The sequence below is a fragment of the Coregonus clupeaformis genome, chromosome 15, assembly GCF_020615455.1.
Source record: "Coregonus clupeaformis isolate EN_2021a chromosome 15, ASM2061545v1, whole genome shotgun sequence".
Classification (NCBI taxonomy): domain Eukaryota; kingdom Metazoa; phylum Chordata; class Actinopteri; order Salmoniformes; family Salmonidae; genus Coregonus; species Coregonus clupeaformis.
Window position 1 is genome coordinate 10,928,613 of NC_059206.1, and position 20,337 is coordinate 10,948,949.

At 38.8% G+C, this 20,337-nt stretch overlaps 1 protein-coding gene across 1 annotated transcript in view; it reads left to right on the plus strand.

The window, feature by feature from the left end:
* The window catches only part of LOC121581839 (cingulin-like protein 1), a 94,204-nt gene that overhangs the window by 23,495 nt on the left and 50,372 nt on the right, over window positions 1–20,337 (plus strand). The window contains exon 2 of the mRNA XM_041897201.2: window positions 18,522–18,616. The gene's annotated coding sequence lies outside the window, so the exon portion shown is untranslated. The remainder of the gene's footprint in view (window positions 1–18,521; window positions 18,617–20,337) is intronic.

Sequence of the window (20,337 nt, forward strand, 5' to 3'; positions counted from 1 at the left end):
AGACCAGCCTAGAGACCAGCCTAGAGACCAGCCTAGAGACCAGCCTAGAGACCAGCCTAGAGACCAGCCCAGAGACCAGCCCAGAGACCAGCCCAGAGACCAGTCTAGAGACCAGCCCAGAGACCAGCCCAGAGACCAGCCTAGAGACCAGCCTAGAGACCAGCCTAGAGACCAGCCTAGAGACCAGCCTAGAGACCAGCCTAGAGACCAGCCCAGAGACCAGCCTAGAGACCAGCCCAGAGACCAGCCTAGAGACCAGCCTAGAGACCAGCCTAGAGACCACATTCCAGAGACCAGCCTAGAGACCAGCCTAGAGACCAGCCTAGAGACCAGCCCAGAGACCAGCCCAGAGACCAGCCCAGAGACCAGCCCAGAGACCAGCCTAGAGACCAGCCTAGAGACCAGCCTAGAGACCACATTCCAGAGACCAGCCTAGAGACCAGCCTAGAGACCAGCCCAGAGACCAGCCTAGAGACCAGCCTAGAGACCAGCCCAGAGACCAGCCTAGAGACCAGCCTAGAGACCAGCCTAGAAACCACATTCCAGAGACCAGCCTAGAGACCAGCCTAGAGACCAGCCCAGAGACCAGTCTAGAGACCAGCCTAGAGACCAGCCTAGAGACCAGCCCAGAGACCAGCCTAGAGACCACATTCCAGAGACCAGCCTAGAGACCAGCCCAGAGACCAGCCTAGAGACCACATTCCAGAGACCAGCCCAGAGACCAGCCCAGAGACCAGCCTAGAGACCAGCCCAGAGACCAGCCCAGAGACCAGCCTAGAGACCAGCCTAGAGACCAGCCTAGAAACCAGCCCAGAGACCAGCCTAGAAACCAGCCTAGAGACCAGCCTAGAGACCAGCCCAGAGACCAGCCCAGAGACCAGCCCAGAGACCAGTCTAGAGACCAGCCTAGAGACCAGCCCAGAGACCAGTCTAGAGACCAGCCTAGAGACCAGCCCAGAGACCAGCCTAGAGACCACATTCCAGAGACCAGCCTAGAGACCAGCCCAGAGACCAGCCTAGAGACCAGCCCAGAGACCAGTCTAGAGACCAGCCCAGAGACCAGCCTAGAGACCAGCCTAGAGACCACATTCCAGAGACCAGCCTAGAGACCAGCCCAGAGACCAGCCTAGAGACCAGCCCAGAGACCAGTCTAGAGACCAGCCCAGAGACCAGTCTAGAGACCAGCCCAGAGACCAGCCCAGAGACCAGCCTAGAGACCAGCCTAGAGACCAGCCCAGAGACCAGTCTAGAGACCAGCCCAGAGACCAGCCTAGAGACCAGCCCAGAGACCAGTCTAGAGACCAGCCCAGAGACCAGCCTAGAGACCAGCCCAGAGACCAGTCTAGAGACCAGCCTAGAGACCAGCCCAGAGACCAGCCTAGAGACCACATTCCAGAGACCAGCCTAGAGACCAGCCCAGAGACCAGCCTAGAGACCAGCCTAGAGACCAGCCTAGAGACCAGCCCAGAGACCAGCCTAGAGACCAGCCTAGAGACCAGCCTAGAGACCAGCCTAGAGACCAGCCTAGAAACCAGCCTAGAGACCAGTCTAGAGACCAGCCCAGAGACCAGCCTAGAGACCAGCCCAGAGACCAGTCTAGAGACCAGCCTAGAGACCAGCCCAGAGACCAGCCCAGAGACCAGCCTAGAAACCAGCCTAGAGACCAGTCTAGAGACCAGCCCAGAGACCAGCCCAGAGACCAGCCTAGAAACCAGCCTAGAAACCAGCCTAGAGACCAGTCTAGAGACCAGCCCAGAGACCAGCCCAGAGACCAGCCCAGAGACCAGCCTAGAAACCAGCCTAGAGACCAGTCCAGAGACCAGCCCAGAGACCAGCCCAGAGACCAGCCCAGAGACCAGTCTAGAGACCAGCCTAGAGACCAGTCTAGAGACCAGCCTAGAGACCAGCCCAGAGACCAGCCCAGAGACCAGCCCAGAGACCAGCCCAGAGACCAGTCTAGAGACCAGCCCAGAGACCAGCCTAGAGACCAGCCTAGAGACCAGCCCAGAGACCAGCCCAGAGACCAGCCCAGAGACCAGCCCAGAGACCAGTCTAGAGACCAGCCCAGAGACCAGCCTAGAGACCAGCCTAGAGACCAGCCTAGAGACCAGCCTAGAGACCAGCCTAGAGACCAGCCTAGAGACCAGCCCAGAGACCAGCCTAGAGACCAGCCTAGAGACCAGCCTAGAGACCAGCCTAGAGACCAGCCTAGAGACCAGCCTAGAGACCAGCCTAGAGACCAGCCTAGAGACCAGCCTAGAGACCACATTCCAGAGACCAGCCCAGAGACCAGCCTAGAGACCAGCCTAGAGACCAGCCTAGAGACCACATTCCAGAGACCAGCCTCGCTTCAGCTCAGTTAGGAAGTTATCAGGGTTGTTATCACCATGAGCTCTCCGCTGTCTGCAGTAGTGGTGCGCGGATCAGCTGTTTGTTCACCCGCACCTGCCCCCTATTAACCCATCCGCAACCGCCCAACTATATGTGATAAAGTTAAAATCTGAGGCCCGCAATCGACCCAAACCCGCAAATATAGAAAATGCACTGTAGGCTAAAGTCAGAGATGACGGAACAATGTTTTGACGGGGGTTCAGGATTTATTTATAGTTTCCGACATGGTAGACTATTTGTTAGTCAACTTGTCTATAATTAGATACATGCAGCTTCTCTTCTGTCATTATATGTTGTCCTAGAAGACTAAATAAACTCTTGATCACCAGAATGATGTCATATTAAAATAGATAGTATGAATGCTTTAATCTAGTTGACATTGATAAAGTTATCTCTGTCATCGGTTTCTTTCGCAGAACGAAGACGTTTAGGGACCGGGGAGAAAATGCAATATTTTATATTTATTTTTAAAGATTTTCTATGCAAAATGTCCAAATGACATCAGTTTGACCGGTTGAAAGGAAATAAAAAGCTGTTAAAACGACCCAACTTGTTTCTGATAAGATTTCAGTTCGGCTTGGATGCATATTTTTTGTGGTTGAAATACCATCAGCTTTTATGATGCTGATAAAGACAGCACCTCTAACGACGGTAACTAACTGCGCATTCGCATTCTCTCAAGATGCTGATAGAAATAAATCACATTTCTCCCCAGTCAACATTTTGCATACATTAGGTGTATCATTTTACTCCAAGGAATGCTTAATTCTGCAGGAGTTAATATCAAGGCTATGTGAGAGGCTATAGACCTACAGTCTGTGTCCAGATTTCAGTTTCCATTTAACCCATCTGAACAGTAGGCTACAGTTCCCTTGACGTGCCATAGGCCTATTTGAAGTCCCCGTCTTGTGACTGTCATCACACATAGCCTAACATAGCAGACACTGCTACCATCCTCTTTTACCACTTCACCTAATCTTTCCCAAACATTACTTTTTCTGTCCTCCTCTTTTATTGTCAACTCTCCATTTCGCAGCTTTTCTCTTATTGAATTAAACTCCGACCCCTGTCCTTTTTGCCTCTGTGGAATCGACGTTAACTTTTTCTGCCCGTTCCCAAAAGCATTTGGCGATTGGCGTGTAGGCTATTTGGCGCGCATACTGTTAGGCCAGGGGTGGGCAAACCTTTTGTCTCAAGGGCCACATTGAGTTTTTGAAACCAAGTGAAGGGCCACATACTATGTGTGACAGAACATGTGAAGGCTTTATTCATTTTCACATTGACACGCAACTACTAGTGTACTGTAGGTGTCCATATGCTCGCAGAACAATTCTACCCTTTTTGTGAACACATTTTTCAAAAATTGATATAATTTTATAACATCACAGACACAGTCAACCACACACACAGATCCTGCATCTCTACCCTTGTAAAGTACAATCAAACTTACAGTCACAATATGCTAAGTTAAAAATAGATATATATTATATGACTGGAGACATGCAAAATGTAACAGCAGATGTGTAAAAAAGAAAAATATTCTAAAATTTGAGTGAAACATACGGTGAGAGCATCCGTTTCATTCGGAACAGTCTGTTTTTCAAAGCATATTAAGGAACAACTCTCATCTCCATTGTGAGCCATATTTACAGTTATCCAATCAGCTCAGCCCAAATCTGACTGATTAGTTATTACCTGTATCCAAAGTGCATTGCTGGATAATTTTCACTGCATTACCATCACCATGAAGAAGCATTATCCCTGCCTACCCCAGTCACGGTTATTCAAGTCTTAATGTGAACAATGGGTCGGGTAGTAATAGTCATAGCATTACAATAGTCATAGCATTACAATAGTCATAGCATTACAATAGTCATAGCATTAGTAATAGTCATAGCAGTGGTAATAGTCATAGCAGTAGTAATAGTCATAGCATTAGTAATAGTCATAGCAGTAGTAATAGTCATAGCAGTAGTAATAGTCATAGCAGTAGTAATAGTCATAGCAGTAGTAATAGTCGTAGCAGTAGTAATAGTCATAGCAGTAGTAATAGTCGTAGCAGTTGTAATAGTCATAGCAGTAGTAATAGTTATAGCAGTAGTAATAGTCATAGCAGTGGTAATAGTCATAGCAGTAGTAATAGTCATAGCAGTAGTAATTGTTATAGCAGTTGTAATAGTCATAGCAGTAGTAATAGTCATAGCAGTAGCAATAGTCATAACAGTAGTAATAGTCATAGCAGTAGTAATAGTCATAGCATGTAGTAATAGTCATAGCAGTAGTAATAGTCATAGCATTAGTAATAGTCATAGCAGTAGTAATAGCCATCTCAGTATTAATAGTCATAGCATTACAATAGTCATAGCAGTAGTAATAGTCATAGCAGTTGTAATACTCATAGCAGTTGTAATAGTCATAGCAGTAGTAATAGTCATAGCAGTAGTAATAGTCATAGCAGTTGTAATAGTCATAGCAGTAGTAATAGTCATAGCAGTAGCAATAGTCATAGCAGTGGTAATAGTCATAGCAGTAGTAATAGTCATAGCATTAGTAATAGTCATAGCAGTAGTAATAGTCATAGCATTAGTAATAGTCATAGCAGTAGTAATAGTCATAGCATTACAATAGTCATAGCAGTAGTAATAGTCATAGCAGTTGTAATAGTCATAGCAGTAGTAATAGTCATAGCATTAATAATAGTCATAGCAGTAGTAATAGTCATAGCAGTAGTAATAGTCATAGCAGTAGTAATAGTCATAGCAGTAGTAATAGTCATAGCAGTAGTAATAGTCATAGCAGTAGCAATAGTCATAGCATTAGTACATAGTCATAGCAGTAGTAATAGTCATAGCATTAGTAATAGTCATAGCATTAGTAATAGTCATAGCAGTAGTAATAGTCATAGCAGTAGTAATAGTCATAGCAGTAGTAATAGCCATAGCAGTAGTAATAGTCATAGCAGTAGTAATAGTCATAGTAGTAGTAATTGTTATAGCAGTAGTAATAGTCATAGCAGTAGTAATAGTCATAGCAGTAGTAATAGTCATAGCAGTTGTAATAGTCATAACATTAGTAATAGTTATAGCGGTAATAATAGTCATAACATTAGTAATAGTCATAGCAGTAGTAATAGTCATAGCAGTAGTAATAGTTATAGCAGTAGTAATAGTCATAGCAGTAGTAATAGTCATAACATTAGTAATAGTTATAGCGGTAATAATAGTCATAACATTAGTAATAGTTATAGCAGTTGTAATAGTCATAACATTGGTATTAGTCATAGCAGTAGTAATAGTCGTAGCAGTAGTAATAGTCATAGCAGTAGTAATAGTCGTAGCAGTTGTAATAGTCATAGCAGTAGTAATAGTTATAGTAGTAATAGTCATAGCAGTGGTAATAGTCATAGCAGTAGTAATAGTCATAGCAGTAGTAATTGTTATAGCAGTTGTAATAGTCATAGCAGTAGTAATAGTCATAGCAGTAGCAATAGTCATAACAGTAGTAATAGTCATAGCAGTAGTAATAGTCATAGCATTAGTAATAGTCATAGCAGTAGTAATAGTCATAGCATTAGTAATAGTCATAGCAGTAGTAATAGCCATCTCAGTATTAATAGTCATAGCATTACAATAGTCATAGCAGTAGTAATAGTCATAGCAGTTGTAATACTCATAGCAGTTGTAATAGTCATAGCAGTAGTAATAGTCATAGCAGTAGTAATAGTCATAGCAGTTGTAATAGTCATAGCAGTAGTAATAGTCATAGCAGTAGTAATAGTCATAGCAGTGGTAATAGTCATAGCAGTAGTAATAGTCATAGCATTACAATAGTCATAGCAGTAGTAATAGTCATAGCAGTAGTAATAGTCATAGCAGTAGTAATAGTCATAGCATTACAATAGTCATAGCAGTAGTAATAGTCATAGCAGTGGTAATAGTCATAGCAGTAGTAATAGTCATAGCATTACAATAGTCATAGCAGTAGTAATAGTCATAGCAGTAGTAATAGTCATAGCAGTAGTAATAGTCATAGCAGTAGTAATAGTCATAGCATTACAATAGTCATAGCAGTAGTAATAGTCATAGCAGTTGTAATAGTCATAGCAGTAGTAATAGTCATAGCATTAATAATAGTCATAGCAGTAGTAATAGTCATAGCATTAGTAATAGTCATAGCAGTAGTAATAGTCATAGCAGTAGTAATAGTCATAGCAGTAGTAATAGTCATAGCAGTAGCAATAGTCATAGCATTAGTAATAGTCATAGCAGTAGTAATAGTCATAGCATTAGTAATAGTTGCAGCAGTAGTAATAGTCATAGCAGTGGTAATAGTCATAGCAGTAGTAATAGTCATAGCAGTAGTAATAGCCATAGCAGTAGTAATAGTCATAGCAGTAGTAATAGTCATAGTAGTAGTAATTGTTATAGCAGTAGTAATAGTCATAGCAGTAGTAATAGTCATAGCAGTAGTAATAGTCATAGCAGTTGTAATAGTCATAACATTAGTAATAGTTATAAAGCGGTAATAATAGTCATAACATTAGTAATAGTCATAGCAGTAGTAATAGTCATAGCAGTAGTAATAGTTATAGCAGTAGTAATAGTCATAGCAGTAGTAATAGTCATAACATTAGTAATAGTTATAGCGGTAATAATAGTCATAACATTAGTAATAGTTATAGCAGTTGTAATAGTCATAACATTGGTAATAGTCATAGCAGTAGTAATAGTCGTAGCAGTAGTAATAGTCATAGCAGTAGTAATAGTCGTAGCAGTTGTAATAGTCATAGCAGTAGTAATAGTTATAGCAGTAGTAATAGTCATAGCAGTGGTAATAGTCATAGCAGTAGTAATAGTCATAGCAGTAGTAATTGTTATAGCAGTTGTAATAGTCATAAGCAGTAGTAATAGTCATAGCAGTAGCAATAGTCATAACAGTAGTAATAGTCATAGCAGTAGTAATAGTCATAGCATTAGTAATAGTCATAGCAGTAGTAATAGTCATAGCATTAGTAATAGTCATAGCAGTAGTAATAGCCATCCTCAGTATTAATAGTCATAGCATTACAATAGTCATAGCAGTAGTAATAGTCATAGCAGTTGTAATACTCATAGCAGTAGTAATAGTCATAGCAGTAGTAATAGTCATAGCAGTAGTAATAGTCATAGCAGTTGTAATAGTCATAGCAGTGGTAATAGTCATAGCAGTAGTAATAGTTATAGCAGTGGTAATAGTCGTAGCAGTAACAATAGTCATAGCAGTAGTAATAGTCATAGCAGTAGTAATAGTCATAGCAGTAGTAATAGTCATAGCAGTAGTAATAGTCATAGCATTACAATAGTCATAGCATTACAATAGTCATAGCAGTAGTAATAGTCATAGCAGTGGTAATAGTCATAGCAGTAATAATAGTCATAGCAGTAGTAATAGTCATAGCATTAGTAATAGTCATAGCAGTAGTAATAGTCATAGCAGTAGTAATAGTCATAGCAGTAGTAATAGTCATAGCAGTAGCAATAGTCATAACATTAGTAATAGTCATAGCAGTAGTAATAGTCATAGCATTAGTAATAGTCATAGCATTAGTAATAGTCATAGCAGTAGTAATAGTCATAGCAGTAGTAATAGTCATAGCAGTAGTAATAGCCATAGCAGTAGTAATAGTCATAGCAGTAGTAATAGTCATAGTAGTAGTAATTGTTATAGCAGTAGTAATAGTCATAGCAGTAGTAATAGTCATAGCAGTAGTAATAGTCATAGCAGTTGTAATAGTCATAACATTAGTAATAGTTATAGCGGTAATAATAGTCATAACATTAGTAATAGTCATAGCAGTAGTTATAGTCATAGCAGTAGTAATAGTTATAGCAGTAGTAATAGTCATAGCAGTAGTAATAGTCATAACATTAGTAATAGTTATAGCGGTAATAATAGTGATAACATTAGTAATAGTTATAGCAGTTGTAATAGTCATAACATTGGTAATAGTCATAGCAGTAGTAATAGTCATAGCAGTAGTAATAGTTATAGCAGTTGTAATAGTCATAGCATTAGTAATAGTCATAGCAGTAGTAATAGTCATAGCACTAACAATAGTCATAGCATTAGTAATAGTCATAGAAGTTGTAATAGTCATAGCAGTAGTAATAGTCATAGCAGTAGTAATAGTCATAGCAGTAGTAATAGTCATAGCAGTAGTAATAGTTGTAGCAGTAGTAATAGTCATAGCAGTAGTAATAGTCATAGCAGTTGTAATAGTCATAGCAGTAGTAATTGTTATAGCAGTTGTAATAGTCATATCAGTAGTAATAGTCATAGCAGTTGTAATAGTCATAGCAGTAGTAATAGTCATAGCAGTAGTAATAGTCGGAAGCAGTTGTAATAGTCATAGTAGTAGTAATAGTCATATCATTACAATAGTCATAGCATTAGTAATAGTCATAGCAGTTGTAATAGTCATAGCAGTTGTAATAGTCATAGCAGTAGTAATAGTCATAGCAGTAGTAATAGTCATAGCAGTAGTAATAGTCGTAGCAGTTGTAATAGTCATAGCAGTTGTAATAGTCATATCTGTTGTAATAGTCATAGCAGTAGTTATAGTCATAGCAGTAGTAATAGTCATAGCAGTTGTAATAGTCGTAGCAGTTGTAATAGTCATAGCAGTAGTAATAGTCATAGCAGTAGTAATAGTCATAGTAATAGTCATAATAGTAGTTATAGCATTAGTAATAGCCATAACAGTTGTAATAGTCATAGCAGTTGTAATAGTCATAGCAGTAGTAATAGTCATAGCAGTAGTAATAGTCATAGCAGTAGTAATAGTCATAGCAGTGGTAATAGTCATAGCAGTAGTAATAGTCATAGCAGTAGCAATAATCATAGCAGTAGTAATAGTCATAGCAGTAGTAATAGTTATAGTAGGTGAAAAATCTGTCGATGTGCCCTTAAGCAAGGCACTTAACCCTAATTGCTCCTGTAAGTCGCTCTGGATAAGAGCGGTCTGCTAAATGACTAAAATGTAAAATGTAAATGTCATAGTTATAGCAGTAGTAATAGTCATAGAGTAGTAATAGTCATAGCAGTAGTAATAGTCATAGCAGTAGTAATAGTCATAGCAGTAGTAATAGTCATAGCAGTAGTAATAGTCGTAGCAGTAACAATAGTCATAGCAGTAGTAATAGTCATAGCAGTAGTAATAGTCATAGCAGTAGTAATAGTCATAGCAGTAGTAATAGTCATAGCAGTAGTAATCGTTATAGCAGTAGTAATAGTCATAGCAGTAGTAATAGTCATAGCAGTAGTAATAGTCATAGCAGTAGCAACAGTCATAGCATTAGTAATAGTCATAGCAGTAGTAATAGTCACTTAGCAGTAGTAATAGTCATAGCAGTGGTAATAGTTATAGCAGTTGTAATAGTCATAGCAGTAGTAATAGTTATAGTAATAGTCATAATAGTAGTTATAGCAGTAGTAATAGCCATAACAGTTGTAATAGTCATAGCAGTTGTAATAGTCATAGCAGTAGCAATAGTCATAGCAGTAGTAATAGTCATAGCAGTAGCAATAGTCATGGCAGTAGTAATAGTCATAGCAGTAGTAATAGTCATCGCAGTAGTAATAGTCATAGCAGTAGTAATAGTCATAGCAGTAGCAATAGTCATAGCATTAGTAATAGTCATAGCAGTAGTAATAGTTATAGCAGTAGTAATAGTCATAGCAGTGGTAATAGTCACAGCAGCAGTAATAGTCATAGCAGTAGTAATTGTTATAGCAGTTGTAATAGTCATAGCAGTAGTAATAGTCATAGCAGTAGCAATAGTCATAACAGTAGTAATAGTCATAGCAGTAGTAATAGTCATAGCATTAGTAATAGTCATAGCAGTAGTAATAGTCATAGCATTAGTAATAGTCATAGCAGTAGTAATAGCCATCTCAGTATTAATAGTCATAGCATTACAATAGTCATAGCAGTAGTAATAGTCATAGCAGTTGCAATACTCATAGCAGTTGTAATAGTCATAGCAGTAGTAATAGTCATAGCAGTAGTAATAGTCATAGCAGTTGTAATAGTCATAGCAGTAGTAATAGTCATAGCAGTAGCAATAGTCATAGCAGTAGTAATAGTCATAGCAGTAGTAATAGTCATAGCAGTAGTAATAGTCATAGCAGTAGTAATAGTCATAGCAGTAGTAATAGTCATAGCAGTAGTAATAGTCATAGCATTACAATAGTCATAGCAGTAGTAATAGTCATAGCAGTGGTAATAGTCATAGCAGTAGTAATAGTCATAGCATTAGTAATAGTCATAGCAGTAGTAATAGTCATAGCATTAGTAATAGTCATAGCAGTAGTAATAGTCATAGCAGTGGTAATAGTCATAGCAGTAGTAATAGTCATAGCATTACAATAGTCATAGCATTACAATAGTCATAGCAGTAGTAATAGTCATAGCATTACAATAGTCATAGCATTAGTAATAGTCATAGCAGTAGTAATAGTCATAGCAGTAGTAATAGTCATAGCAGTAGTAATAGTCATAGCAGTAATAATAGTCATAGCAGTAGTAATCGTCATAGTAGTTGTAATAGTTATAGCAGTAGTAATAGTCATAGCAGTAGTAATAGTCATAGCAGTAGTAATAGTCATAGCAGTTGTAATAGTCATAACATTAGTAATAGTTATAAGCGGTAATAATAGTCATAACATTGGTAATAGTCATAGCAGTAGTTATAGTCATAGCAGTAGTAATAGTTATAGCAGTAGTAATAGTCATAGCAGTAGTATAGTCATAACATTAGTAATAGTTATAGCGGTAATAATAGTGATAACATTTAGTAATAGTTATAGCAGTTGTAATAGTCATAACATTGGTAATAGTCATAGCAGTAGTAATAAGTCTAGCAGTAGTAATAGTTATAGCAGTTGTAATAGTCATAGCATTAGTAATAGTCATAGAAGTTGTAATAGTCATAGCAGTAGTAATAGTCATAGCAGTAGTAATAGTCATAGCAGTAGTAATAGTCATAGCAGTAGTAATAGTTGTAGCAGTAGTAATAGTCATAGCAGTAGTAATAGTCATAGCAGTTGTAATAGTCATAGCAGTAGTAATTGTTATAGCAGTTGTAATAGTCATATCAGTAGTAATAGTCATAGCAGTTGTAATAGTCATAGCAGTAGTAATAGTCATAGCAGTAGTAATAGTCGTAGCAGTTGTAATAGTCATAGTAGTAGTAATAGTCATATCATTACAATAGTCATAGCATTAGTAATAGTCATAGCAGTTGTAATAGTCATAACAGTTGTAATAGTCGTAGCAGTAGTAATAGTCACAGCAGTAGTAATAGTCATAGCAGTAGTAATAGTCATAGCAGTAGTAATAGTCGTAGCAGTTGTAATAGTCATAGCAGTTGTAATAGTCATATCTGTTGTAATAGTCATAGCAGCAGTTATAGTCATAGCAGTAGTAATAGTCATAGCAGTTGTAATAGTCGTAGCAGTTGTAATAGTCGTGAGCAGTAGTAATAGTCATAGCAGTAGTAATAGTCATAGTAATAGTCATAATAGTAGTTATAGCATTAGTAATAGCCATAACAGTTGTAATAGTCATAGCAGTTGTAATAGTCATAGCAGTAGTAATAGTCATAGCAGTAGTAATAGTCATAGCAGTAGTAATAGTCATAGCAGTGGTAATAGTCATAGCAGTAGTAATAGTCATAGCAGTAGCAATAATCATAGCAGTAGTAATAGTCATAGCAGTAGTAATAGTTACAGTAGGTGAAAAATCTGTCGATGTGCCTCTAGCAAGGCACTTAACCCTAATTGCTCCTGTAAAGTCGCTCTGGATAAGAGCGTCTGCTAAATGACTAAAATGTAAAATGTAAATGTCACAGTTATAGCAGTAGTAATAGTCATAGCAGTAGTAATAGTCATAGCAGTAGTAATAGTCATAGCAGTAGTAATAGTCATAGCAGTAGTAATAGTCATAGCAGTAGTAATAGTCATAGCAGTAGCAATAGTCATAGCAGTAGTAATAGTCATAGCAGTAGTAATAGTCATAGCAGTAGTAATAGTCATAGCAGTAGTAATAGTCATAGTAGTAGTAATTGTTATAGCAGTAGTAATAGTCATAGCAGTAGTAATAGTCATAGCAGTAGTAATAGTCATAGCAGTAGCAACAGTCATAGCATTAGTAATAGTCATAGCAGTAGTAATAGTCATAGCAGTAGTAATAGTCATAGCAGTAGTAATAGTTATAGCAGTTGTAATAGTCATAGCAGTAGTAATAGTTATAGTAATAGTCATAATAGTAGTTATAGCAGTAGTAATAGCCATAACAGTTGTAATAGTCATAGCAGTTGTAATAGTCATAGCAGTAGCAATAGTCATAGCAGTAGTAATAGTCATAGCAGTAGCAATAGTCATGGCAGTAGTAATAGTCATAGCAGTAGTAATAGTCATCGCAGTAGTAATAGTCATAGCAGTAGTAATAGTCATAGCAGTAGCAATAGTCATAGCATTAGTAATAGTCATAGCAGTAGTAATAGTCATAGCATTAGTAATAGTCATAGCAGTAGTAATAGTCATAGCAGTAGTAATAGTCATAGCAGTAGTAATAGTCATAGCAGTAGTAATAGTCATAGCAGTTGTAATAGTCATAGCAGTAGTAATAGTTATAGTAATAGTCATAATAGTAGTTATAGCATTAGTAATAGCCATAACAGTAGTAATAGTCATAGCAGTGGTAATAGTCATAGCAGTAGTAATAGTCATAGCAGTAGTAATAGTCATAGCAGTAGTAATAGTCATAGCTGTGGTAATAGTCATAGCAGTAGTAATAGTCATAGCAGTAGTAATAGTCATAGCAGTAGTAATAGTCATAGCAGTAGTAATAGTCATAGCAGTGGTAATAGTCATAGCAGTAGTAATAGTCATAGCAGTAGTAATAGTTATAGTAGGTGAAAAATCTGTCGATGTGCCCTTAAGCAAGACACTTAACCCAATTGCTCCTGTAAGTCGCTTCTGGATAAGAGCGTCTGCAAATGACTAAAATGTAAAATGTAAATGTCATAGTTATAGCAGTAGTAATAGTTATAGCAGTAGTAATAGTCATAGCAGTAGTAATAGTCATAGCAGTAGTAATAGTCATAGCAGTAGTAATAGTCATAGCAGTAGTAATAGTCATAGCAGTGGTAATAGTCATAGCAGTAGTAATAGTCATAGCAGTAGTAATAGTCATAGCAGTAGTAATAGTCATAGCAGTAGTAATAGTCATAGCAGTAGTAATAGTCATAGCAGTTGTAATAGTCATAGCAGTAGTAGTAGTTATAGTAATAGTCATAATAGTAGTTATAGCAGTAGTAATAGCCATAACAGTTGTAATAGTCAGTAGCAGTTGTAATAGTCATAGCAGTAGTAATAGTCATAGCAGTAGTAATAGTCTAGCAGTAGTAATAGTCATAGCAATGGTAATAGTCATAGCAGTAGTAATAGTCATAGCAGTAGCAATAGTCATAGCAGTAGTAATAGTCATAGCAGTAGTAATACTTATAGTAGGTGAAAAATCTGTCGATGTGCCCTTAAGCAAGGCACTTAACCCTAATTGCTCCTGTAAGTCGCTCTGGATAAGAGCGTCTGCTAAATGACTAAAATGTAAAATGTAAATGTCATAGTTATAGCAGTAGTAATGGTTATAGCAGTAGTAATAGTCATAGCAGTAGTAATAGTCATAGCAGTAGTAATAGTCATAGCAGTAGTAATAGTCATAGCAGTAGTAATAGTCATAGCAGTATCAATAGTCATAGCAGTAGTAATAGTCATAGCAGTAGCAATAGTCATAGCAGTAGTAATAGTCATAGCAGTAGCAATAGTCATAGCAGTAGTAATAGTCATAGCAGTAGTAATAGTCATAGCAGTAGTAATAGTCATAGCAGTAGCAATAGTCATAGCAGTAGTAATAGTCATAGCAGTTGTAATAGTCATAGCATTAGTAATAGTCATAGCAGTAGTAATAGTCATAGCAGTAGTAATAGTCATAGCAGTAGTAATAGTCATAGCAGTAGTAATAGTCATAGCAGTAGTAATAGTCATAGCAGTAGTAATAGTCATAGCAGTTGTAATAGTCATAGCAGTAGTAATAGTCATAGCAGTAGTAATTGTTATAGCAGTAGTAATAGTCATAGCAGTAGTAATAGTCTTAGCAGTAGTAATAGTCATAGCAGTAGTATTAGTCATAACATTAGTAATAGTTATAGCGGTAATAATAGTCATAACATTAGTAATAGTCATAGCAGTAGCAATAGTCATAGCAGTAGTAATAGTTATAGCAGTAGTAATAGTCATAGCAGTAGTAATAGTCATAACATTAGTAATAGTTATAGCGGTAATAATAGTCATAACATTAGTAATAGTTATAGCGGTAATAATAGTCATAACATTAGTAATAGTCATAGCAGTAGTAATAGTCATAGCAGTAGTAATAGTTATAGCAGTAGTAGTAGTCATAACATTAGTAATAGTTATAGCGGTAACAATAGTCATAACATTAGTTATAGTCATAGCAGTAGTAATAGTCATAGCAGTAGTAATAGTTATAGCAGTAGTAATTGTGATAGCGGTAGTAATAGTCATAGCAGTAGTAGCAGTCATAGCATTAGTAATAGTCATAGCAGTAGTAATAGTCATATCAGTAGTAATAGTCGTAGCAGTAACAATAGTTGTAGCAGTAACAATAGCATAACAGTAGTAATAGTCATAGCAGTAGTAATAGTAGCAGTCATAGCATTGTAAAGTGCTTGTCCCACTGGCTGTAAGGTGAATGCACCTATTTTGTAAGTCGCTCTGGATAAGAGCGTCTGCTAAATGACGTAAACGTAAATGTAAATGATAGCAGTTGTAATAGTCATAGCATTAGTTATAGTCATAGCAGTAGTAATAGTCATAGCATTAGTAATAGTCATAGCAGTAGTAATAGTCATAGCAGTAGTAATAGTCATAGCAGTAGTAATAGTCATAGCAGTAGTAATTGTTATAGCAGTAGTAATAGTCATAGCAGTAGTAATAGTCATAGCAGTTGTAATAGTCATAGCAGTAGTAGCAGTCATAGCAGTTGTAATAGTCATAGCAGCTGTAATAGTCATAGCAGTAGTAATAGTCGTAGCAGTAGCAATAGCATAACAGTAGTTATAGTCATAGCAGTAGTCATAGTAGCAGTCATAGCAGTAGTAATAGTCATAGCAGTTGTAATAGTCATAGCCGTTGTAATAGTCATAGCCGTTGCACGCAGCGCTTCTCCATACCTTCTGTTTCTTGATCTCCAGTATTTTCCATAACTAGTCACATTTATTACACACATCTGACATCCCCTTTACCTCCTGAGCAACCAGTAAACCTTCCCCTGTTTAGAGTATATTTGTCACGTCCTCTGCATCCATCTTGCTGTCACATGTGTTCAGAGTTTGTTATGACCAATTTATTGATGTGATTATGATATGCTATAGGTCAGGCCCTATTGGTCATGTGCATGCGATGCATACATCTGTCACGTAAAGAGAGCAAAGGTTGAGGAAATAGGGAATGTTTTTCAGAAACGAATTAGGGATTTCGGTAACGTAACTTTTCAGTCAGAAATGGCAGTAATTACGTTGCAGCTTCAGCAACACGGACAGCGCGATACACACTGTTGATGTTCTGTGGTGGTCGCTGCAGCGTGGAGGAGAGAAAGACAACGGGTGTTAGTCACACAGTCACTCGCTGTCTCTTTTTTTAACACAGCGCAGTAAGTCTGAGCCCGGCCCGGCACAATCAAATCAATTGCGGTCGGACTCCCTCTAGTTATTTGTGTGTCTTAATAATTTAATCAAACAGTTCGCTTAAAGCATCAGACAAGCTCAGTGCATATAGTTGATTTGATTAAAACATATAGGTTGGGATATGTATGTACGGTCACTGTGGGGACGACGTCTTCGATGCACTTATTGATAAAGCCGGTGACTGAGGTGGTATACTCCTCAATGCCATTGGATGAATCCCGGAACATATTCCAGTCTGTGCTAGCAAAACAGTCCTGTAGCGTAGCATCCGCATCATCTGACCACTGCCGTATTGAGCGAGTCACTGGTACTTCCTGCTTTAGTTTTTGCTTGTAAGCAAGAATCAGGAGGATATAATTATGGTCAGATTTGCCAAATGGAGGGCGAGGGAGAGCTTTGTATGGATCTCTGTGTGTGGAGTAAAGGTGGTCCAGAGTTTTTTTCATCTTGTTGCACTTGTAACATGTTGGTAGAAACGAGGTAAAATGGATTTATTTTTGCCTGCATTAAAGTCCCCGGCCACTAGGAGCGTCGCTTCTGGATGAGCATTTTCTTGTTTGCGTATGGCCTTATACAGCTCGTTGAGTGCGATCTTAGTGCCAGCATCGGTTTGTGGTGGTAAATAGACGGCTACAAATAATATAGATGAGAACTCTCTCGGTAGATAGTGGGTCTACAGCTTATCATGAGGTACTCTACCTCAGGGGAGCAATACCTTGAGACTTCTTTAATATTAGACATCGCGCACCAGCTGTTATTGACAAATAGACTCACACCCGCCCCTCGTCTTACCAGACGTAGCTGCTATGTCCTGCCGATGCATGGAAAATCCCGCCAGCTCTGTATTATCCGTGTCGTCATTCAGCCACGACTCGGTGAAACATAAGATATTACAGTTTTTAATATCCCGTTTGTAGGATATTCTTGATCGTAGATCATCCATTTTATTTTCCAATGATTGTACGTTGGCCAATAGAACGGATGGTAGTGGAGGTTTACTCACTCGCCTACAAATTCTCAGAAGGCAGCCCGACCCCCGACCTCCGGCCTCCGCCCCCTTTTTTCTCCGTCTTTTCTTCACGCAAATGACGGGGATTTGGGCCTGGTCTCGAGAAAGCAGTATATCCTTCACGTCAGACTCGTTAAAGAAAAAAATCTTCACCCAGTTCGAGGTGAGTAATCGCTGTTCTGATGTCCAGTTCGGTCATAAGACACGGTAGCAGCAACATTATGTACAAAATAAGTTACAAAATAAGTTACAAACAATGCGAAAAACTAACAAAATAGCACAAATCCCCTCCGGCGCCATTACTGTATATGAATACATTTTTAAAGGTTATTCAAGTATAAATTACCAAATTTATCATAGATTGCCATAGATTACCAAAATTAACAAAGATTCCGGTAACTTTGGTAAATGACCTGTAGCTTTGCAACCCTAGTGACAGCTGTTGAAGTTTAAAAAGTTTTAGATATACATTTTATGTATCGATTGTAGGGATTCTGTTCTTCAAAGATGGGGACCTAGTTCTGTACCTAGACCCTCAAAGATATCCAAAGGTCTCTGTCAATGACATTGGTTGGATTGAATCTCAGTTTATTATTCTGAATCATCATGATGCTACTTGAGGTATTTTTGCTTTGTAACATTCCAACCCTCATTGTTCCTCATCAGAAACATCCTGCTTGTGTACCTGCATCAACAACAGTAACTCCCAGAACTAAACCTGATTGGTTTTAGATTTATGTCCCAGACTTTTATATGTATCCACACCTAGCTGTGCTTCGGTCATTACGAATGGGTGTGTCTGAAATGTGTTTTGTCTGAAATGTGTGTGTCTGAAATGTGTGTGTCTGAAATGTGTGTGTCTGAAATGTGTGTGTCTGGAATGTGTGTGTCTGAAATGTGTGTGTCTGAAATGTGTGTGTCTGGAATGGCTGCGTCTGGAATGGCTGCGTCTGGAATGGCTGCGTCTGGAATGGCTGTGTCTGGAATGGCTGCGTCTGGAATGGCTGCGTCTGGAATGGCTGCGTCTGGAATGGCTGCGTCTGGAATGGCTGCGTCTGGAATGGCTGCGTCTGGAATGGCTGCATCTGGAATGGCTGCGTCTGGAATGGCTGCGTCTGGAATGGCTGCGTCTGGAATGGCTGCGTCTGGAATGGCTGTGTCTGGAATGGCACCCTATTCCGGTTTAAAGAGTTAATCTATTTGACTTGGGTGTCCGTTGTCTGACACAACTTTTGTCATAAAAAAAAAAAAAGTCCCTGGTAACCCCAGGCATTGGGCCAGTATATCTGACCTCTGACCTTTGTTTCCATCAGCCAATAGGCATTCAGAGAGACACCCCCCCCCTTCACTGGTACAGCTGACAGAACTACTGGGGGACAAAGTGAACATCCTCTCAGTGGACGAACAGGTAACCTGACACGCACACACACACACACACACACACACACCTGAACAACACAATAAATACCAAGCATCCTTATCATTGATCTTGAAAGAGAACCAAATGTTACTTTCCCTGGCTGATAGCTATCTTGTCTTGTGGTCACTGGGCTCTTGGTTAGCATCAGACAGACATGTCACAGAGAGGGGTAACAGAGGGCTGGTTACTATCATTTTACATTTACATTTCAGTCATTTAGCAGACGCTCTTATCCAGAGCGACATACAGTTAGTGAGTGCATACATTATATATATTTTTTTCATACTGGCCCCCCCCCCCCGTGGGAATCGAACCCACATCCCTGGCGTTGCAAACGCCAAGCTCTACCAACTGAGCTACATCCCTGCCGGCCATTCCATCCCGAACCAGGATCTCTAGTGGCACAGCTAGCACTGCGATGCAGCGCCTTAGACCACTGCGCCACGCCACTCAGACAGACACGTCACAGAGAGGGTTAACAGGGGTCTGTAGAAGAATGCTATCTATTCTCTCCATCCCTGTCTGTTTGGCTGTGGGTGGGTGCACCTGGTCTGGTCTGTCTGAAAGGTTGGGATCCCACCCACAACTGGGAAAAACTATTGGAAATGATGTCCTGTTTATTCTCCCTAGGCAATGTTCTCACCCAGTTCTCACTTAGGTTCAGTGTCATTTCAAACAGTTTTTTCCGATGGGGAAATTTGTGCCAGACACCAGACTGTCGCAGAGTATTTCTAAAGACACTCACACTGACTCAATCTAGCGCGATGATTCATGTCTGTGTTCTACGGTGAGTGAAAATGTGCTGTGTCTGATATCTCGCTCTTGTCTGATATCTTGAAGTGTGCTGGAATGTTTCAAGTCGACACGTATGAGTGCATTCGGTTACAAACCAAAGTCTCTGTATTAGGAGTGAATAAAATGCCTCCCTGCTTTCATTGTTCTTTATAGCCACAGACTGTTTATAGCCACAGACTGTTTATAGCCACAGACTGTTTATAGCCACAGACTGTTTATAGCCACAGACTGTTTATAGCCACAGACTGTCAATAAAGACTGTAATTTCATCTCACACACCAGACTTTACAGATACGTAGAATTTGCAATAACAGAGACTGGTGCTATGGCTTTATGTTTGACTAAGTCCATATTTATTAGTGCTGAGCGATTAGTGCTTTTTAAGGTCGGTTCGGTTTCAGTTCGATTACAAAAAAATTATCATGATCACCACACAACGGACCAACAAATATTATTTACATCAACAACAGGAATCACTACAAATCATTTATTTCTGTTTTGATATTTTTTTTAAACATTAAATGCACTATGCATTATGTGGGTTGAATGCTGTAACAACACAGAATAAAACAATTAATACAAGTCCCGTGATGGTGCTGACTGCCCATTACTTATTAACCAGCAGTTATTCACATTACTTTACTTTAATAACATATTTCAGTCGTTGTGTATATTACATTAGTTTTATTTGATGACTTTATTATTTCATTCCAAGTCATCATCTCATCTCTAAAGAGCTGCTGTCTGACAAAATCACTATTTTAGTAGTTCTTCAAAGTAAAGGCATACTTTTATGACTGCTGAATATGTATTTTCAGGTAGAGATATATCACGAAGCAACAGCTGCTCTCTGTATTACATTTACGTCATTTAGCAGACACTCTTATCCAGAGCGACTTACAGTTAGTGCATAC